Source organism: Ranitomeya imitator, chromosome 2 (genome assembly GCF_032444005.1).
Source record: "Ranitomeya imitator isolate aRanImi1 chromosome 2, aRanImi1.pri, whole genome shotgun sequence".
Classification (NCBI taxonomy): domain Eukaryota; kingdom Metazoa; phylum Chordata; class Amphibia; order Anura; family Dendrobatidae; genus Ranitomeya; species Ranitomeya imitator.
In genome coordinates, this window is record NC_091283.1 from 776,266,901 (window position 1) to 776,288,297 (window position 21,397).

The 21,397-nt window shown below is 43.4% G+C and overlaps 1 protein-coding gene across 3 annotated transcripts in view; it reads left to right on the plus strand.

Annotated features, from left to right (window-relative positions):
• The window catches only part of PRKG1 (protein kinase cGMP-dependent 1), a 1,430,268-nt gene that overhangs the window by 44,472 nt on the left and 1,364,399 nt on the right, over positions 1-21,397 (plus strand). The gene's annotated exons all lie outside the window — the stretch shown is intronic.

The following is a 21,397-nucleotide window of genomic DNA, read 5'->3' on the forward strand; positions in this document are numbered from 1 at the left end:
AGGTCAATGATAGTAGTTTAAACTGGATATGCAGGGAAATTGGGAGCCAGTGACAGAGAGGGTGAGATGAAGAGGTAGTGTGGGAGTAGGAAACGCTAAATATGCGGTTGGTAAGGTATGAGGAGATCCAGGATAGAGCAAGGTCTTTGACACCAAAGGAAGATAGGATCTGTAGTAGGAGGCAATGGTCAACTGTGTCGAAGGCAGAGGACAGGTCTAGGAGGAGAAGTATAGAGAATTGTTAGCTTTGGCTGTAAGTAAGTCGTTCGTAAGTTTGGTCAAGGCAGTCTCAGTGAAATGGTGGGGACGGAAGCCAGATTGTAGGTTGTCGAAAAGCGAGTTAGATGCAAGGTGAGAGGAAAGTTCAGCGTGGACGTGCTGCTCAAGGAGTTTTGAAGCAAATGGGAGCAAAGATATGGGGCGATAGCTGACATAGCGCTCGGGTCAAGGGAAAGCTTTTTGAGGATAAGTGTGATTGTGGCACAGGGGAAGGTACCAGAAGTTAGTTATAGGTTGAAGAGATAGGTTAGGGATGGAATAAGTGTAGTGGTGATTGACAGCTCGACTACCCAATCTGGGACTGGCAGGCTTCAGCTGTCTCCAAGTGTTCATTATTCCAGGTGATTGCCAGAGTAATAATAATATAATATTAACTGCCTAAGTATGTAGCAGGACAGACACAGAGGGCTATTAACTGCATAAAGTGAATGAGAACATGATGCGAGGAACCTGTTTTTTTTTTTTTTATATATAAATAGGCCGCACAGGGATCGTTAGGTTAATGCATTGAGGCGGTAGGCCAGTCTGAACAAGTGAGTTTTTAGGGTACGCTTAAAACTGTGGGGATTGGGGATTAATTGTATTAACCTAGGTAGTGCATTCCAAAGAATCGGCGCAGCACGTGTAAAGTCTTGGAGACGGGAGTGGGAGGTTCTGATTATTGAGGATGCTAACTTGAGGTCATTAGCGGAGTGGAGGGCACTGGAAGGGTGGTAGACTGATACCAGAGAGGAGATGTAGGGTGGTGCAGAGCCATGGAGTGCTTTGTGGATGAGGGTAGTAGTTTTGTACTGGATTCTGGAGTGGATGGGTAGCCAGTGCCAGTGAGTACTTAACTGACCTGTTTCTTCCAGACCTCTGCCAAATGTACACTGTAGAGTGTAAGCTCTTATGTCAACTAGGTCCTGTCTCTCTCTCCTGTAGAGTGCAAGTACTTATGTTCAGTGGGATCCTATCTCTCTGTCCTGTAGAGTGTAAGCTCTAATTGTCAGCAGGGTCGTCTCTCATCTGTAACGTGTAAGTAAGTTTAAGTACTTATGGGGTCATCTCTCTCTCTCCTCTCTACCACGTGTATTTTCAGAGCAAATACTGTAGAATCTTTACAGTATTGATATTTGCATAAATGTATTTGATAAAAATCAAATTTTGGGGAAAAATTGCGCAAAGTTTGCAAATTTGAATTCGAACACTCTGGAGGAATTATAGCCCACACATTTTTGCAGAATTGTTGTAATTTAGCCACATTGGAGGGTTTCCGAGCATGAACCACCCTTTTAAGGTTATGCCACAGCATCTCAGTCGGATTAAGGTCAGGACTTTGACTAGGCCACCTCAAAGTCTTAATTTTGCTTTCCTTACGGCATTCAGAGGTTGACTTGCTGGTGTGTTTTGGATCATTGTCTTGCTGCATAACCCAAGTGTGCTTCAGCTTGAGGTCACAAACAGATGGTCGGACATTCTCCTTCATGATTTTTTGGTAGACCGCAGAATTTATTGTTCCATTTGCCACAGCAAGTATTCCAGATTTGTAAGCAGCAAAACAACCCTAGATCATCACACTACCACTGCCACATTTTACTGTTGGTATGATATTCCTTTTCTGAAATGCTGTGTCACTTCTACGCCAGATATAATGGAACATACATCTTCCTATAATTTCAACTTTTGTCTCATCAGTCCACAGAGTATCCTCCCAAAAGTCTTGGGAATCAAGATGATTTCTGGCTATACTGAGATATTTTTATTGCTCACCAGTGGTTTTCATCTTGGAACTCTGCCATGCAGGCCATTTTTGCTCAGTCTTTCTTATGGGTAGCACGGTGGCGCAGTGGTTAGCACAGCAGCCTTGCAGCGCTGGAGTCCTGGGTTCAAGCCCCACCAAGGACAACATCTGCAAAGAGTTTGTATGTTCTCTCCGTGTTTGCGTGGGTTTCCTCCGGGTACTCCGGTTTCCTCCCACATTCCAAAGACATACTGATAGGGAATTTAGATTGTGAGCCCCAACGGGGACAGCGATGATAATGTGTGCAACCTGTAAAGCGCTGCGGAATATGTTAGCGCTATATAAAAATAAAGATTATTATGGTGGAGTCATGAACACTGACCTTAACTGAGACAAGTGAGGCCTGCAGTTCTTTGGATGTTGTTGTGGGGTCTTTTGTGACCTCTTGGATGAGTAATTGCTGCACTGCAGGGTAATTTTGGTCAGCCTGCCAAAACTGGGATGGTTCACCACTGTTCCATGTTTATGTCATTTTGGATAATGGCTTTAACCGTTGTTCGCTGGAGTCCCAAAGCTTAAGAAATAGCTTTAATAACCTTTTCCAGGCTGATCTCAATAAATTTGCTTCTCATTTGTTCAAGAATTTCTTTGGATCACGGCATGATGTCTAGCTTTTGAGGATCTTTTGGTCTACTTTACTTTGTCAGGCAGGTCCAATTTAAGTGATTTCTTGAGGCAGAACAGGTGTGGCAGTAATCAGATCTGCATATGGCTTCCAAAGATGTAATACACCACAGTTAAATTATGTTTTAAAAGGGGGGGATCACTTTTTCACACAGAGCCCTGTAGGTTTTGTTTTTTTATTCCCTTAATAATAAAGTCCTTTAGTTTAAAAACTGCATTTGGTGTTTAGTTGGTGTTATCAGCACAGCAATTATACTCATGGTACATTTAGATGGCCCGATAATCTGGAAACTACTGTTTATGGGAATGCTCATTCCTGAGAATTGGCCCAGTGAAACAGGACGCTAAACATGCAAATAACGAGAATACTTAAAAATCATTGTATTTGGATCTATATAAACATAAGATGTGCTACTGATAACATGACCCACTATGGGCACAGGACCATCATATTAACAATAGTTCTGCACATGTAGACAGTTTGTTCTTATCACTGGCAGATGTTGAACCTGTTGAAGCCATCTTGGCTTCTGTTTGGCCTAACTAAAGCCACATGTCACACTCACTCATTGCTTGAGTATTGTGCCTAGCTGATAGTTTAGCTAAGTCTCCAGCTCCAGAAAACTATCTTACCCAGACTGTCCTCACTCATGTCTGGATTGTTCCTACTACTCCTATTGCTACCTGCAAGGACTTCGTCCATCATTTGCTCTTCCTTGCCCGTTCTCCTCTGGCCATGAGATTCCAGTCATACCCCACCAGTATTGTAACACTAGTATTAAATGAAGATGCAGGTCTCTACACATCTCACTTTCCGCAACCCTCTGAGTCAAGGGCTGATATGCCATTGGGGCCAGAGAAGTAATATTGCCCATAAAAACCTCCAAAGCAGCAAGCAGCATCTGTCACAGACACATTATGGGACTGCAAAGGGCCAGTATAGTGTTCTTACATACGGACTCTTTTCTGTCTGTGTCCACCCCGGCTCTAAGTACTACATACAAATGAATAGGCAATTTTGTATAACATAGTTGTGCCAACCTGCCATTATCATTGATCTGCTTCTGCTGCTAAAGAGGTCAATTGCAAAACCAAAAGAGTATTAAGAAATTGGTTTTCAAGCAATTGTATGATCTTTTTTTTTTTTTTTACTAACTCACTTACTTTTCTGCCTTAAGGCCAAAAATGGCAATACAGAAAAATAATAAAATCTGCTCTTGGAAACAGCAATAACAGATCTGTGGGAGTCTGACTCCGTGCACCTCTTTGATCTGCCAAAACGAACGGGACAATGTTGTAATAACATGCACCAATTTTATTAAGTACAAAGCACAGTATAAAAATGAAAGTCTGCAACCGTTGCGCATGCTCCATAATCTCTTCACACTGCTGATTGCCAAGGGAGCTACGAGTCCAACTAATGTAATATTGATGACTTATCCCCAAAATTGGCCATCATTATTCCATACCCAGAAGATCCCTTTAAATATTGCTTTGCAATTGTAGTATATGATATTTCAGGAGGCAGTGATTCAGGGAAACTACAAGGCTCTCAACCTTTGCATCAAAAAATTGAACAATATTCTTCTAAATTTGCCGACAGTTGCAATCCTTCAAATCTGTAATATTTCCTACCCTACATAGGATATATGTCTGTAAAATGTGCGCACATCTATCTGGATGGTGTTCATTAAAAATCTAATGGTATAATAGATCAATGAACACTCCTAGGGTTTCTTATATCTGGTTTCTACTATTGAGTCAGCCTTAAAATACCTCCGCTCAGAAGTGATATCGTGCGGTCGATGCAGAAAGGATGGAAGGAATTGTGCAAAGAGCAGCCGAGCTTCAGAGCATTGTGTTCTGCGGGTCAGACTTTGCTCTACAGTTCACTTTGCATCCTGTTAAAATCCAAGTGATTAATGCACCTCCTGTCACTGTTTCCTTCATTCTTTTTCAAAGGGAAGCATCTTATTTTAAGGATCGAGTGTTATAATTGGATTATTTGCCAAATTTAGATAAATGTACTCTGTGCACTTCTCTGACACTAAGGTCTATAGTAGTTCAGACTCAAGTTTTTTCATGTATGAGAAAAACTGACCAAGTTTCATCTGTGATTTCGGTCAGGGTTTCATCCGAGTTTGATCTATAGTCATCACTTCTAATTGTTCATGAAAATAGGGCCACACCAACTATTAAACATTAACATTTGGCTCAACCGAATGTACGGTACATGTGTTTTCTATAGGGAGAGCCATATCTACAGTGGGTACGTAAAGTATTCAGACTTTGTTTTATTGCAGCTATTTGGTAAATTCAAAAATGTACATTTTTTTCTCATTATTGTACACTTGCACCCCATCCTGACTGAAAAAAACAGAAATGTAATTTTTACAAATTTATTAAAACAGAAAAACTGAAACATCACATGGTCATAAGTATTCAGACCCTTTTGCTCAGTATTGAGTAGAAGCACTGTTTTGAGCTAGTACAGCCATGAGTCTTCTTGGGAATGATGCAACAAGTTTCCACACCTGGATTTGGGGATCCTTTTCCTATTCTTCCTTGCAGATCCTCTCCATTTCCGTCAGTTTGGATGGTGAACGTTGGTGAACAGCCATTTTCAGGTCTCTCCAGAGAGGCTTGACCTTAAATTGGCCGAAAAAATGTTTAAGTGACTACACAGTGCAAAACTCTTTTAGAAGACTATGTATAGAGTAGATAAGTAGTTTTTTTTTATATCAATCTACTTTTGCAAAACTCAGTACAAAGTATAGCATATCATGATAGAAGAACATGGCATTAGCAGCAAGGTAATACCAACTCCAATAGACAACGATACAATTAATACAAAAGTTGTGCACCAGTTGTACATTTTCAGATGTATTGTCTACCTGACCCCTTAGACTTAATGAGTCTGGCATTAATTATCATTTCACTGCTCAGATTATTATAATCCATTAACCCTAGACAAGTCCTGCAAAGCATAAGGCTTGTGTGAACACGATCCAACATTGAAAAGGAACAACATAACAAACAAAAAAGAGAAGGGTTTGTATAGATTAGTAAATCTAAGATTTAAGAAAAAAACACTTAAAAACACCAAAAGAGCCCTAAAGTGTATAAATGTAGAAAGGGTGTTGATTGCCCTGTATGCAATCAATTGTCCAAAGCACCCAAGCCAAAGTGTATTAACCCACCTGAAAAGGATAAATACAGCAGCAATACATGTACACTACGGTTCCAAAGTTTAGGGTCATCCCGACAATTTTGTGTTTTCAATGAAAATCCATACTTTTATTAATCAAATGAGTTGTCAAATGAATTGAAACTCTTGTCCAGCCATTGACAAGGTTAAAAAAAAAAAGATTTTTATTTGAAATAATAATATTCTCCTTCAAACTTTGCTTTCCTCAGAATGTTCCCTTTGCAGCAAATACAGCATTGCAGACCTGTGGCATTCTTTGCTGAGGTAATCTGGAATAATTTCACCCCATGCTTCTAGAAGCCTCTCCCACAAGTTGGTTTGCCTTGATGGGCACTTTTTGCGCACCATACGGTCAAGCTGCTCCGACAACAGCTCGATAGTGTTGAGATCTGGTGACTGCGCTGGCTACTCCATTACAGATAGAATACCAGCTGCCTGCTTCTTCCCTAAATAGTGCTTGCATAATTTGGAGGTGTGCTTTGGGTCATTGTCCTGTTGTAGGATGAAATTGTCTCCAATCAAGCGCTATCCACAGGGTACGGCATGGCATTGCAAAATGGAGTGATAGCCTTCCTTATTCAAAATCCCTATTACCTTGTACAAATCTCCAACTTTACCAGCACCAAAGCAACCCCAGACCATCACATTACCTCCACCATGCTTGACAGATGGCGCCTGGCACTCTTCCAGCATCTTTTCAGTAGTTCTGCGTCTCACAAATGTTCTTCTGTTTGATCCAAACACCTCAAACTTGGATTCGTCTGTCTATAACACTTTTTTCCAATCTTCCTCTATCCAATGTATGTGTTCTTTTGCCCATATTAATCTTTTCTCTATATTAGCTAGTCTCAGATATGGCTTTTTCTTTGCCCCTCTGCTCTGAAGGTCAGCATCGCGGAGTCCCTCTTCACTGTAGACTGGCATTTTGCGTGTACTATTTAATTAAGCTGCCAGTTGAGGACCTGTGAGGTGTCGATTTCTCAAACTACAGACTCTAATGTACTTGTCTTGTTGCTCAGTTGTGCAGCGGGGCCTCCCACTTCTCTTTCTATGCTGGTGAGAGCTTGCTTGTGCTCTCCTCTGAAGGGAGTAGTATACACTGTTGTAGGAAATCTTCAGTTTCTTGACAATTTCTCGCATGGAATAGCCTTCATTTCTAAGAACAAGAATAGACTGTCAAGTTTCACATGAAAGTTCTTTTTTTCTGGCCATTTTGAGAGTTTAATGGAACCAACAAATGTAATGCTCCAGATTCTCAATTAGCTCAAAGGAAGGTCAGGTTTATAAGTTCTTTAATCAGCCAAACTGATTTCAGCTGTGCTAACATACTTGCACAAGGGTTTTCAAGGGTATTCTAACCTTCCATTAGCCTTCTTACACAGTTAGCAAACACAAAGTACCATAAGAACACTGGAGTGATGGTTGATGGAAATGGGCCTCTGTACACCTATGAAGATATTGCATTACAAACAAGACGTTTGCAGCTAGAATAGTGATTTACCACATTAACAATGTATAGAGTGTATTTCTCAATCATTCAATGTTAGCTTTGTTGGAAACAACTTTGCTTTTCTTTCAAAAATACGGAAAATTGTAAGTGACCCTAAACTTTGCAATGGTAGTGTACATAAGATACTTGTACTTAATAATTGAAGAACAATGAGGTGAAAAAAAAGATGAATAATGATCAAAAACTGTACAGCAAACAGGATGAGGGTGGTGGAAAGATTTAACATGTGTTTCACCAAACTTTGTGGCTTCCTCAGGAGCTATAAAATTTACTAATGAATAATAAAATTTTGTTTTTACTGACATGGTTTATATTGGCTACTACCGTATTTTCCGGCGTATAAGACGACTTTTTGACCCCTAAAAATTGTCCCAAAAGTCGGGGGTCGTCTTATACGCCGGGTACGGCGTGTGCAGGGAGCGATCCTGGATGCCGGCGTGTGGTTCCCAGGGTCTGGGGGAGAGGAGACTCTCCTTCAGGCCCTGGGATCCATTTTCATGTAAAAAATAAAGAATAAAAATAAAAAACATGGATATACTCACCCTCGGACGGCCCCTGGCTCACATGTTTACATGAATATGGATCCCAGGGCCTGAAGGAGAGTCTCCTCTCCTCCAGACCCTGGGACCACACGCCGTATAAGATGACTGGGTGTATAAGATGACCCCCGTCTTATACGGCGGGCATATCCCAAATTCCATATTTTATATGGAAAAGTTGGGGGTCATCTTATACGCCCAGTCGTCTTATACACCAGAAAATTCAACATTTTTTTTAATTTAATTGATCTTTGCTAGGTATGTGATTGTGTACACACTTCGTCCTCTATTTTTTGTTTCTTATATCATACTTTTTGGTGTGTGACACTACCGATAACATTTTTTGAGCCTGGCACTTCCTAAAGTTAGCCTAGAACAGAAAAGGCTAAAAATAATTATTAGTACAAAGTAATCTTTGCATTGTCATTACAACTTATGGTATATAAAAAAAAACAAAGCAGCTGCCAATTAAATATTTATGTGTTATGAAAAAAAGTACTGAAGATGATAAATAAGTGGTGATATGTAAAAGATAACTTTGGGGGAGGTAGTGACTACAGAATGTTTGTGAAGCAGCCATGCTGAACCAGTGAGTCTTGACTGATGGTTAAAGATTTTTACTTGTTCTGCAGGGTACATGATTGGCCCTTTAAAGTTAATGACCGACCATGTGGAATCCTGGAAAAACAGGCCTTGGCTGAGAAGAAACAAAAAGGAAATACGATTTGGTGTCATTTTCTTTTTATTGATCGACAGAGGAAATGAGTCAGATTGTCACAGTAGACATTAATAGCACATTTTAGCGATATGCTATTTTTTGTGCTGTCAGTTCTAGAATGGGAAAGTATTATCTATATTATTTTCTATTAATTAAAGCTTGACAGTGAAAACTTTGTTTTCTAATCTGTTTTTATTTATGGAATCTAGATTTTTTCATTTTATTTTCCTTTACATGCTTATAAGGGCAGCCATCTTTCCTGAGCTGCAGTTAGCAGCATCAAGAGCCATGCTTTACAAATGCAACATGGACATAGGAAACAATAACTAGGAGATGTTCACTGAGTTCCATGGGACTGTGTTGTCGGTATGCTGTGTGGTGCGGAGGTTAGGGTCGCCGACTTTTGGCTAAGTCGGGGTTTCATGAAACCCGATCCGACCCCTGTGCGGGGTCGGCCATGCGGTACGCGACTTTCGCGCCAAAGTCGCGTTTCAATGACGCGAAAAGCGCCATTTCTCAGCCAATGAAGGTAAACGCAGAGTGTGGGCAGCGTGATGACATAGGTCCTGGTCCCCACCATCTTAGAGAAGGGCATTGCAGTGATTGGCTTGCTGTCTGCGACGTCACAGGGGCTATAAAGAGGCGTTCCCGCCGACCGCCATCTTACTGCTGCTGATCTGAGCTTAGGGAGAGGTTGCTGCCGCTTTGTCAGAAGCAGGGATAGCGTTAGGCAGGGTCCATTAACCACAAAACCGCTTGTGCTGCAGCGATTTGCACTGTCCAACACCACCCTCGGTGTGCAGGGACAGTGGAATTTTTTTTTTTTTTTTTTTCCCCTCAGCGCTGTAGCTCATTGGGCTGCCCTAGAAGGCTCCCTGATAGCTGCATTGCTGTGTGTACGCCGCTGTGCAAACCAACTGCTTTTTTCAAAGCACAAATCCTCTTGTTCCTTCCTTTCTGCACAGCTATCTTTTTTGTTTGTCCACACTTTTTATTTCATTTGTGCATCAGTCCACTCCTTATTGCTGCCTGCCATACCTGGCTGAGATTACTGCAGGCAGGGAGATAGTAGCTGCCTGCCATACCTGGCTGAGATTACTGCAGGCAGGGAGATAGTAATTGTAGGACATTCCCTGTTTTTTTTTTTTTTTTTTTTTTGGTGGGAGATTAAGATTGGCAATTTGGCATTTCTGCTAGAGTGCCATCCCTGTGTGTGCCATCTCTCTCACATAGTGGGCCATAGAAAGCCTTTTCATTTTTCTGTATTTTTTTTTGTGGGGTGTATAAATTCTCCCTGATAAAAATACAGTGGGAGATTAATATTGGCCTTTGGGCTTGTGTGCCAGTCCTGAGTGTGCCATCTCTCTCACAAATAGTGGGCCATAGAAAGCCTATTTTTTTTTTTGGGGGGTTTTATAAATTCTCCCTGAAAAAAAGGGAGATTAATATTGGCCTCTGGGCTTGTGTGCCAGTCCTGAGCGTGCCATCTGTGCCAGCCCTGAGCGTGCCATCTCTCTCACAAATAGTGGGCCATAGAAAGCCTATTTATTTTTTTTTTTGGTTTTATAAATTCTCCCTGAAAAAAAGGGAGATTAATATTGGCCTCTGGGCTTGTGTGCCAGTCCTGAGCGTGCCATCTGTGCCAGCCCTGAGCGTGCCATCTCTCTCACAAATAGTGGGCCATAGAAAGCCTATTTAATTTTTTTTTTTGTTTTATAAATTTTCCCTGAAAAAAGGGAGATTAATATTGGCCTCTGGGCTTGTGTGCCAGTTGTGAGCGTGCCATCTGTGCCAGTCCTGAGCGTGCCATCTCTCTCACAAATAGTGGGCCATAGAAAGCCTATTTAAATTTTTTTTTGGTTTTATAAATTCTCCCAGAAAAAAAGGGAGATTAATATTGGCCTCTGGGCTTCTGTGCCAGTCCTGAGCGTGCCATCTGTGCCAGTCCTGAGCGTCCCATCTCTCTCACAAATAGTGGGCCATAGAAAGCCTATTTTATTTTTTTGGGGGGTTTTATAATTTCTCCCTGAAAAAAAGGGAGATTAATATTGGCCTCTGGGCTTGTGTGCCAGTCCTGAGCGTGCCATCTGTGCCAGCCCTGAGCGTGCCATCTCTCTCACAAATAGTGGGCCATAGAAAGCCTATTTATTTTTTTTTTTTGTTTTATAAATTTTCCCTGAAAAAAGGGAGATTAATATTGGCCTCTGGGCTTGTGTGCCAGTTGTGAGCGTGCCATCTGTGCCAGTCCTGAGCGTGCCATCTCTCTCACAAATAGTGGGCCATAGAAAGCCTATTTAAATATTTTTTTGGTTTTATAAATTCTCCCAGAAAAAAAGGGAGATTAATATTGGCCTCTGGGCTTCTGTGCCAGTCCTGAGCGTGCCATCTGTGCCAGTCCTGAGCGTCCCATCTCTCTCACAAATAGTGGGCCATAGAAAGCCTATTTTATTTTTTTTTTGGGTTTTAGAAATTCTCCCTGGAAAAAAAAAGGGAGATTAATATTGCCCTTTGGGCTTGTGTGCCAGTACTAAGCGTTCCATCTCTCTCTCTCTCTCTCTCAGTCAGTGGGCCATAGAACGCCTATTTTTGGTTTTATTTGTTTTATAAATTCTCCCTGAAAAAATCATTTTATTTTATTTGGTTTCTAAATTCTTCCTGATAAAATCTTTTTTTTTTTATTATTTTTTTTTCTAAAGTCTCCCTGAAAAAAAAAAAAAAAAACAGTGGGAGATTAATATTGGCCTTTCTGCTTGTGTGCCAGTCTTGACTCCTGGGTGTGCCATCTCTCTCTCTCTCTCTCTCTCTCTCTCTCTCTCTCCAATTGTGGTCCATAGAAAGCCTATATTTTTTTTCCTTGATTTGGGTTCTAAAATCTACCAGAGAAAATAACTACATCAATCATTGGTAGAAAAATATTGGCCTCTGGGTTTGTGTGCCACTCCTGACTCCTGTGTGCGTCATCTCTCAGTCAGTGGGCCATAGAACGCCTATTTTTGTTTTTATTTGTTTTATAAATTCTCCCTGAAAAAATCATTTTATTTTATTTGGTTTCTAAATTCTTCCTGATAAAATCATATTTTTTTTATTATTTTTTTTTCTAAAGTCTCCCTGAAAAAAAAAAAAAAAAACAGTGGGAGATTAATATTGGCCTTTCTGCTTGTGTGCCAGTCTTGACTCCTGGGTGCGTCATCTCTCAGTCAGTGGGCCATAGAACGCCTATTTTTGGTTTTATTTGTTTTCTAAATTCTCCCTGAAAAAATCATTTTATTTTATTTGGTTTCTAAATTCTTCCTGATAAAATCACATTTTTTTTATTATTTTTTTTTCTAAAGTCTCCCTGAAAAAAAAAAAAAAAAACAGTGGGAGATTAATATTGGCCTTTCTGCTTGTGTGCCAGTCTTGACTCCTGGGTGCGTCATCTCTCAGTCAGTGGGCCATAGAACGCCTATTTTTGGTTTTATTTGTTTTCTAAATTCTCCCTGAAAAAATCATTTTATTTTATTTGGTTTCTAAATTCTTCCTGATAAAATCACATTTTTTTTATTATTTTTTTTTCTAAAGTCTCCCTGAAAAAAAAAAAAAAAAACAGTGGGAGATTAATATTGGCCTTTCTGCTTGTGTGCCAGTCTTGACTCCTGGGTGCGTCATCTCTCAGTCAGTGGGCCATAGAACGCCTATTTTTGGTTTTATTTGTTTTCTAAATTCTCCCTGAAAAAATCATTTTATTTTATTTGGTTTCTAAATTCTTCCTGATAAAATCACATTTTTTTTATTATTTTTTTTTCTAAAGTCTCCCTGAAAAAAAAAAAAAAAAACAGTGGGAGATTAATATTGGCCTTTCTGCTTGTGTGCCAGTCTTGACTCCTGGGTGCGTCATCTCTCAGTCAGTGGGCCATAGAACGCCTATTTTTGGTTTTATTTGTTTTATAAATTCTCCCTGAAAAAATCATTTTATTTTATTTGGTTTCTAAATTCTTCCTGATAAAATCATATTTTTTTTATTATTTTTTTTTCTAAAGTCTCCCTGAAAAAAAAAAAAAAAAAACAACCAAAAAAAACAGTGGGAGATTAATATTGGCCTTTCTGCTTGTGTGCCAGTCTTGACTCCTGGGTGTGCCATCTCTCTCTCTCTCTCTCTCTCTCTCTCTCTCTCTCCAATTGTGGTCCATAGAAAGCCTATATTTTTTTTCCTTGATTTGGGTTCTAAAATCTACCAGAGAAAATAACTACATCAATCATTGGTAGAAAAATATTGGCCTCTGGGTTTGTGTGCCACTCCTGACTCCTGTGTGCGTCATCTCTCAGTCAGTGGGCCATAGAACGCCTATTTTTGTTTTTATTTGTTTTATAAATTCTCCCTGAAAAAATCATTTTATTTTATTTGGTTTCTAAATTCTTCCTGATAAAATCATATTTTTTTTATTATTTTTTTTTCTAAAGTCTCCCTGAAAAAAACAAAAAAAAAACAAAAACAAAAAAAACAGTGGGAGATTAATATTGGCCTTTCTGCTTGTGTGCCAGTCTTGACTCCTGGGTGTGCCATCTCTCTCTCTCTCTCTCTCTCTCTCCAATTGTGGTCCATAGAAAGCCTACATTTTTTTTCCTTGATTTGGGTTCCAAAATCTACCAGAGAAAATAACTCCATCAATCATTGGTAGAAAAATATTGGCCTCTGGGCTTGTGTGCCACTCCTGATTCCTGTGTGCGTCATCTCTCACTCAGTGGCCCATAGAAAGCATATAGTTTGTTACATTTGTTTTCTAAATTCTCCCTGCAAAAATCTTTTTTTTTTTTTTGGGGGGGTTTCTAAAGTGTTCCTGAAAAAAATAAAAATAAAAAAAAAATAATAGTGTGACATTAATATTAACATTTGTGCTTCAGTGACAGTCCTGCGTGTGGGGCATCTCTCTAATTTGCAGCCACCAAAAAAAGAGTGTGTAACATTGGGCCTGATTTTCGCTGTGGTCTCACCAACCTGTAAAGGGGTAGCTAAATCATACTGAAGTTATAGCTCACCGTGTAAGTTGTGTGACTGCAACAAATAACGTTAGTTTGGTTACGTTTTTAAAACAATGAGGAAGTCTAGTGGAAGAGGTCGTGGCCGGGGGCGTTCATTGTCAGCTGGTAATGAGGGTAGTGGTAGTGGTGGAGCATCAGGTGGTCGTGGGGGAAAAAATATTGCACCTAAGTCTGGAGCTGTGGAGCCAGGTTCGTCGTCCGGCTACACAAGGCCTCGAACGCTCCCTTTTCTGGGATTAGGAAAACCGCTTTTAAAGCCGGAGCAGCAAGAGCAAGTTTTGGCTTATCTTGCTGACTCAGCCTCTAGCTCTTTTGCCTCATCTCGTGAAACTGGTAAAAGTAAAAGCAGCGCGTCGTTAGTGGATGTTCACGGTCAGGGACAAGTCACTTCCTTGTCCTCTTCAGCAAAAACAACAACAGAGAAGAATGCAGCAGGCGACACAACGGGTTACTCCATGGAGCTCTTTACACATACCGTCCCTGGCTTAGAAAGTGAAGCAGTTAACAGTCCATGCCCATTACAAATTGAATCTGACATGGAGTGCACTGACGCACAGCCACAGCCAGACTACTATGCTGGTCCTTTGACTCAGACCACAACATTGCCCTCGCAGGGTGCTGATCAAGAATCAGACCCTGATGAGACTATGTTGCCCCATCACGAACGCTATACCACCGAACGACACGGTGACACAGACGAAGTTGCGCAGGAGGTACAAGAAGAGTTATTAGATGACCCAGTTCTTGACCCCGATTGGCAGCCATTGGGGGAACAGGGTGCAGGCGGCAGCAGTTCTGAAGCAGAGGAGGAGGAGGGGCCGCAGCAGGCATCAACATCGCCACAGGTTCCATCTGCCGGGCCCGTATCTTGCCCAAAACGCGTGGCAAAGCCAAAACCTGGTGGAGGACAGCGTGGCCATCCGGTTAAAGCTCAGTCTGCAATGCCTGAAAAGGTATCCGATGCTAGAAAGAGTGCAGTCTGGCATTTTTTTAAACAACATCCAATTGATCAGCGCAAAGTCATCTGTCAAAAATGTTCTACTTCCTTAAGCAGAGGTCAGAATCTGAAAAGTCTCAATACTAGTTGCATGCATAGACATTTAACCACCATGCATTTGAAAGCTTGGACTAACTACCAAACGTCCCTTAAGGTTGTTGCACCCTCGGCCAATGAAGCTAGTCATCAACGCAACATCCCTTCCGGCAGTGTAGGACCACCATTTAGCGCACCACCTGCTGTATCTGTGCAGGTATCTTTGCCAGGCCAAAGCAGTCAGGGTCAGGGAATCACCAGTTTCGTAGTAGGAAACACTGCATCTAGGGCACCGGCGGCAACAATACCATCTCCCACCGTCTCTCAGTCTGCCATGTCCACCGGCACCCCCGCTAGTTCCACGATCTCCAGCTCTCCAGTCCAGCTCACCCTACATGAGACTATGGTTAGAAAAAGGAAATACTTAGCCTCGCATCCGCGTACACAGGGTTTGAACGCCCACATAGCTAGACTAATCTCGTTAGAGATGATGCCCTACCGGTTAGTTGAAAGCGAAGCTTTCAAAGACCTGATGGACTACGCTGTACCACGCTACGAGCTACCCAGTCGACACTTTTTTTCCAGAAAAGCCATCCCAGCCCTCCACCAGCATGTTAAAGAGCGCATCGTCCATGCACTCAGGCAATCTGTGAGCACAAAGGTGCACCTGACAACAGATGCATGGACCAGTAGGCATGGCCAGGGACGTTACGTGTCCATCACGGCACACTGGGTAAATGTGGTGGATTCAGGGTCCACAGGGGACAGCAAGTTTGGGACAGTTCTGCCTAGCCCACGGTCTAGTAAACAGTTGTCTGTAGCCGTTCGCACCCCCTCCTCCTCCTCCTCCTCCTCCTCGTCCTCCTGCAGAAGCAAGAGCTCGTCCACAGACCGCAGTCGCACAAACACTCCATCCGCACCTGCCACTGTTGCACACCAGGTCTCCCATTGTGGGGCAGCTACTGGCATACGTCAGCAGGCTGTATTGGCTATGAAGTGTTTGGGCGACAATAGACACACCGCGGAAGTTCTGTCCGAGTTCTTGCAGCAAGAAACGCAGTCGTGGCTGGGCACTGTAGATCTTGAGGCAGGCAAGGTAGTGAGTGATAACGGAAGGAATTTCATGGCTGCCATCTCCCTTTCCCAACTGAAACACATTCCTTGCCTGGCTCACACCTTAAACCTGGTGGTGCAGTGCTTCCTGAAAAGTTATCCGGGGTTATCCGACCTGCTCCTCAAAGTGCGTGGACTTTGCGCACATATCCGCCGTTCGCCTGTACACTCCAGCCGTATGCAGACCTATCAGCGTTCTTTGAACCTTCCCCAGCATCGCCTAATCATAGACGTTGCAACAAGGTGGAACTCAACACTGCACATGCTTCAGAGACTGTGCGAACAGAGGCGGGCTGTTATGTTTTTGTGGGAGGATACACATACACGGGCAGGCAGTAGGATGGCAGACATGGAGTTGTCAGGTGTGCAGTGGTCGAAGATTCAAGACATGTGTCAAGTCCTTCAGTGTTTTGAGGAATGCACACGGCTGGTTAGTGCAGACAACGCCATAATAAGCATGAGCATCCCCCTAATGCGTCTGCTGATGCAAAGTTTGACGCACATAAAGGATCAGGCGTCTGCACCAGAGGAAGAGGAAAGCCTTGATGACAGTCAGCGATTGTCTGGTCAGGGCAGTGTACATGACGAGGTACCGGGCGAAGAGGAGGTGGAGGATGAGGAGGATGATGGGGATGAGTATATTTTTAATGAGGAAGCTTTCCCGGGGGCACGGGAAATTGGTGGCGTGGCAAGGCCGGGTTCTGGTTTTTTGAGGGACACAAGTGACGTAGATTTGCCTGCAACTGCCCCTCAACCAAGCACAACCGCAGATTTGACAACGGGAACTTTGGCCCACATGGCGGATTATGCCTTGCGTATCCTCAAAAGGGACACACGCATTACAAAAATGATGAACGATGACGATTACTGGTTGGCCTGCCTCCTTGATCCTCGCTATAAAGGCAAATTGCAAAATATTATGCCACATGAGAACTTGGAACTAATATTAGCAACAAAACAATCAACTCTTGTTGACCGTTTGCTTCTGGCATTCCCTGCACACAGCGCCCGTGATCGTTCTCACACGAGCTCCAGGGGCCAGCAGACCAGAGGTGTTAGAGGGGCAGAAATCAGAAGTGGCGTTGGCCAGAGGGGTTTTCTGACCAGGTTGTGGAGTGATTTTTCTATGACCGCAGACAGGACAGGTACTGCAGCATCAATTCAAAGTGACAGGAGACAACATTTGTCCAGTATGGTTACAAACTATTTTTCATCCCTTATCGACGTTCTCCCTCAACCGTCATTCCCATTTGATTACTGGGCATCCAAATTAGACACCTGGCCAGAATTGGCAGAATATGCATTGCAGGAGCTTGCTTGCCCGGCAGCTAGTGTCCTATCAGAAAGAGTATTCAGTGCTGCAGGTTCAATACTAACAGAAAAAAGGACTCGTCTGGCTACCCAAAATGTAGATGATCTAACCTTCATTAAAATGAACCACAACTGGATTTCAAAATCTTTTGCCCCACCCTGCCCGGCTGACACCTAGCTTTCCTATGAAAAGGTCTTGCCTGTGGACTATTCTGAATGACTTTTCCAATCTCGTAATTTTCTTCACCTGATTGTCCAGCATACGACATGTTTCCACCTCACGAAATGGCCAAACTCCCCACACGGGGCCGTGCTATCGCCACTTTGCGCTTGGACCCTTGAGAGTGCTGTTTGTCTGAAGAGGTGGGTGTGGCCGCTTTTGGTCGACGGCACTGCCACTGGGTCCCTCATAGTACAATAAAGTGTCTCTGCCGGTGGTGGTGCGCACCCAACGTCAGACACACCGTTGTAATATGAGGGGCCCTGTGCCTGTAACGCCGGCCACAAGACAGTTCCCCCCCCCAGCTCAAACAGTGCTCTACCACTAGCAAAATTATCTCTCACAGCTTCACCAATGTGTAGTCTAGGCGCTGACATCCTTCAATGCCTGGCACTGACAATACCATTGTTTTGACATTTTTGTTATGTTAGGCCTTCGAAGCCTGTCTGCGGTCCCTTCTTTCTACAACTACTACACTGACCAGGCCACTGCTGGCCGTGTTACCCTGGAACCAATTTAAAAGTGCCTACAGTCAGCCCAATTTTGTTATGTTAGGCCTTCGAAGACTGTCTGCCGTCACTCCTTCCACTAGACTTCCACTGACCATACACTGCTGCCCATGTACCCCTGGAACCAATTTAAAGTGCCTACAGCCAGCCCAATTTTGTTATGTTAGGCCTTCGAAGCCTGTCTGCGGTCACTCCTTCCACTAGACTTCCACTGACCAGACCACTGCTGCCCGTGTACCCCTGGAACCAATTTAAAAGTGCCTACAGCCAGCCCAAGTTTGTTATGTTAGGCCTTGGAAGCCTGTCTGCGGTCACTCCTTCCACTAGACTTCCACTGACCAGACCACTGCTGCCCGTGTACCCCTGGAACCAATTTAAAAGTGCCTACAGCCAGCCCAAGTTTGTTATGTTAGGCCTTGGAAGCCTGTCTGCGGTCACTCCTTCCACTAGACTTCCACTGACCAGACCACTGCTGCCCGTGTACCCCTGGAACCAATTTAAAAGTGCCTACAGCCAGCCCAAGTTTGTTATGTTAGGCCTTCGAAGCCTGTCTGCGGTCCATTCTTTCAACTACTACTACACTGACCAGGTCACTGCTGCCCGTGTACCCCTGGAACCAATTTAAAAGTGCCTACAGCCAGCCCAAGTTTGTTATGTTAGGCCTTGGAAGCCTGTCTGCGGTCACTCCTTCCACTAGACTTCCACTGACCAGACCACTGCTGCCCGTGTACCCCTGGAACCAATTTAAAAGTGCCTACAGCCAGCCCAAGTTTGTTATGTTAGGCCTTGGAAGCCTGTCTGCGGTCACTCCTTCCACTAGGCCTCCACTGACCACACCACTGCTGTCCGTGTACCCCTGGAACCAATTTAAAATTGCCTACAGCCATGTGTTATTATTTTAGGCCTTCGATGCCTGTCTGCGGTCACTCCTTCCACTAGGCCTCCACTGACCACACCACTGCTGTCCGTGTACCCCTGGAACCAATTTAAAATTGCCTACAGCCAGCCCAATTTTTTTTATTTTAGGCCTTCGATGCCTGTCTGCGGTCCATTCTTTCAACTACTACTACACTGACCAGGTCACTGCTGCCCGTGTACCCCTGGAACCAATTTAAAATTGCCTACAGCCATGTGTTATTATTTTAGGCCTTCGATGCCTGTCTGCGGTCACTCCTTCCACTAGGCCTCCACTGACCACACCACTGCTGTCCGTGTACCCCTGGAACCAATTTAAAATTGCCTACAGCCAGCCCAATTTTTTTATTTTAGGCCTTCGATGCCTGTCTGCGGTCCATTCTTTCAACTACTACTACACTGACCAGGTCACTGCTGCCCGTGTACCCCTGGAACCAATTTAAAATTGCCTACAGCCATGTGTTATTATTTTAGGCCTTCGATGCCTGTCTGCGGTCACTCCTTCCACTAGGCCTCCACTGACCACACCACTGCTGTCCGTGTACCCCTGGAACCAATTTAAAATTGCCTACAGCCATGTGTTTTTATTTTAGGCCTTCGATGCCTGTCTGCGGTCCATTCTTTCAACTACTACTACACTGACCAGGGCACTGCTGGCCGTGTACCCCTGGAACCAACATCAGAAAATATAAAAATAAGTATTTTGCTTATAAAAAAGAAAATACTGGTGAGATATCAAATGCAGACATTTTAACATTAAAAACAAACACACAACTAAAATCTGGTACAGTACTAAAAATGGCCACCAGCTACAATTACTTTCTCCTGCAAGTAGTTAACTGAAAGTTTTTTTAAATTGAAAACACACATATGGCATCCACCGAGTGTTGTCCTGTCGCGTCTTCTTTATATTATTGCCGAGAAGATGCAAAATAATGAAAATAATAAAATCATTAATTACCAAAATAATAGAGAAAGTCAACACCACATTGCAAATAAACATTCATTCCAAATAAAGAAGCAGGGCGCGTCCGAGGGTGAGTATATACCTAATAAGAATCTAATCACCCTCGGACGCGCAATGCTTATTTCCAACAGCCTTCCTTCCTAAGAATCATCCCTTCCGTGGTGTAGAGAGACGTTGTGTTACACTCCAAGGTGTTCCCCAGGTTGCCTTTCCTGAGCTTCGATCTACCGGCTCTCGTTTAGTAGTTGTTGGAAACTACGCTGCATTAGGCCTTCAAATTGGGTATGGGGTGTAGAGAGATGGTGTGTTCCACTCCAAGGTGTTCCCCAGGTTGCCTTTCCTGAGCTTCGATCTTCCGGCTCTCGTTTAGTAGTTCTTGGAAACTACACTGCATTAGGCCTTCAAATTGGGTATGGGGTGTAGAGAGAGGGTGTGTTACACTCCAAGGTGTTCCCCAGGTTGCCTTTCCTGAGCTTCGATATTCCGGCTCTCGTTTAGTAGTTGTCGGAAACTACGCTGCATTAGGCCTACAAATTGGGTATGGGGTGTAGAGAGAGGGTGTGTTACACTCCAAGGTGTTCCCCAGGTTGCCTTTCCTGAGCTTCGATCTTCATGCTCTCGTTTAGTAGTTGTCGGAAACTACGCTGCATTAGGCCTACAAATTGGGTATGGGGTGTAGAGAGAGGGTTTGTTACACTCCAAGGTGTTCCCCAGGTTGCCTTTCCTGAGCTTCGATCTTCCGGCTCTCGTTTAGTAGTTGTTGGAAACTACGCTGCATTAGGCCTTCAAATTGGGTATGGGGTGTAGCGAGAGGGTGTGTTACACTCCAAGGTGTTCCCCAGGTTGCCTTTCCTGAGCTTCGATCTTCCGGCTCTCGTTTAGTAGTTCTTGGAAACTACACTGCATTAGACCTTCAAATTGGGTGTGGGGTGTAGAGGGAGGGTGTGTTACACTCTAAGGTGTTCCCCAGGTTTCCTTGCCATTGCTTCGGTCTTCCGACTCTCGTTTAGTAGTTGTAGAAAAGTACACTGCATTAGGCCATACAAAATGGGTATGGGGTGGAGAGAGATGGTGTGTTACACTCCAAGGTGTTCCCCAGGTTGCCTTTCCTGAGCTTCTATCTTCAGGCTCTCATTAAATTGTGGTTAAATGGAACAACTGCATTTGGCGTACTAGTTGGTTTGGGGCCTACTATCGGTGTCTGCCACTCCTTGCTGTTCTCCTCCACTGAACAAAGCTGTGCCGCCTGTTTACTACGGTTGCCAATTTTGAACTGCATTTCGACTACTTACTGATTTGGCCCTACTCTCTGTGTCAGCCTCTCATTCCAGTTGTCCTCCACTGCAATGCCCCCTGGTTATTCCTGTGTTACCAATTTTGAACTGCATTTAGCCCACTTTCTTCTTTGGGCCTATATCTGTGTTTCCACTTCATCGTGCCCATTGCCCAGCCAGTGATAGATGAGTCTGCTGGTACATTGACCCATAACGCAACATTCCCCGTGCACGCTACACAACAACATTGTGACCCTGCTGAAAGTCAGGTTGCTCTTCCCGCATACCATACCACCTTACACGGGGACAAAGAGGAAGGTGCAGATGAAAGTGCAGGTTCCTTCATCAGGTGGGGGGAGGAATACTAGTTGGCGA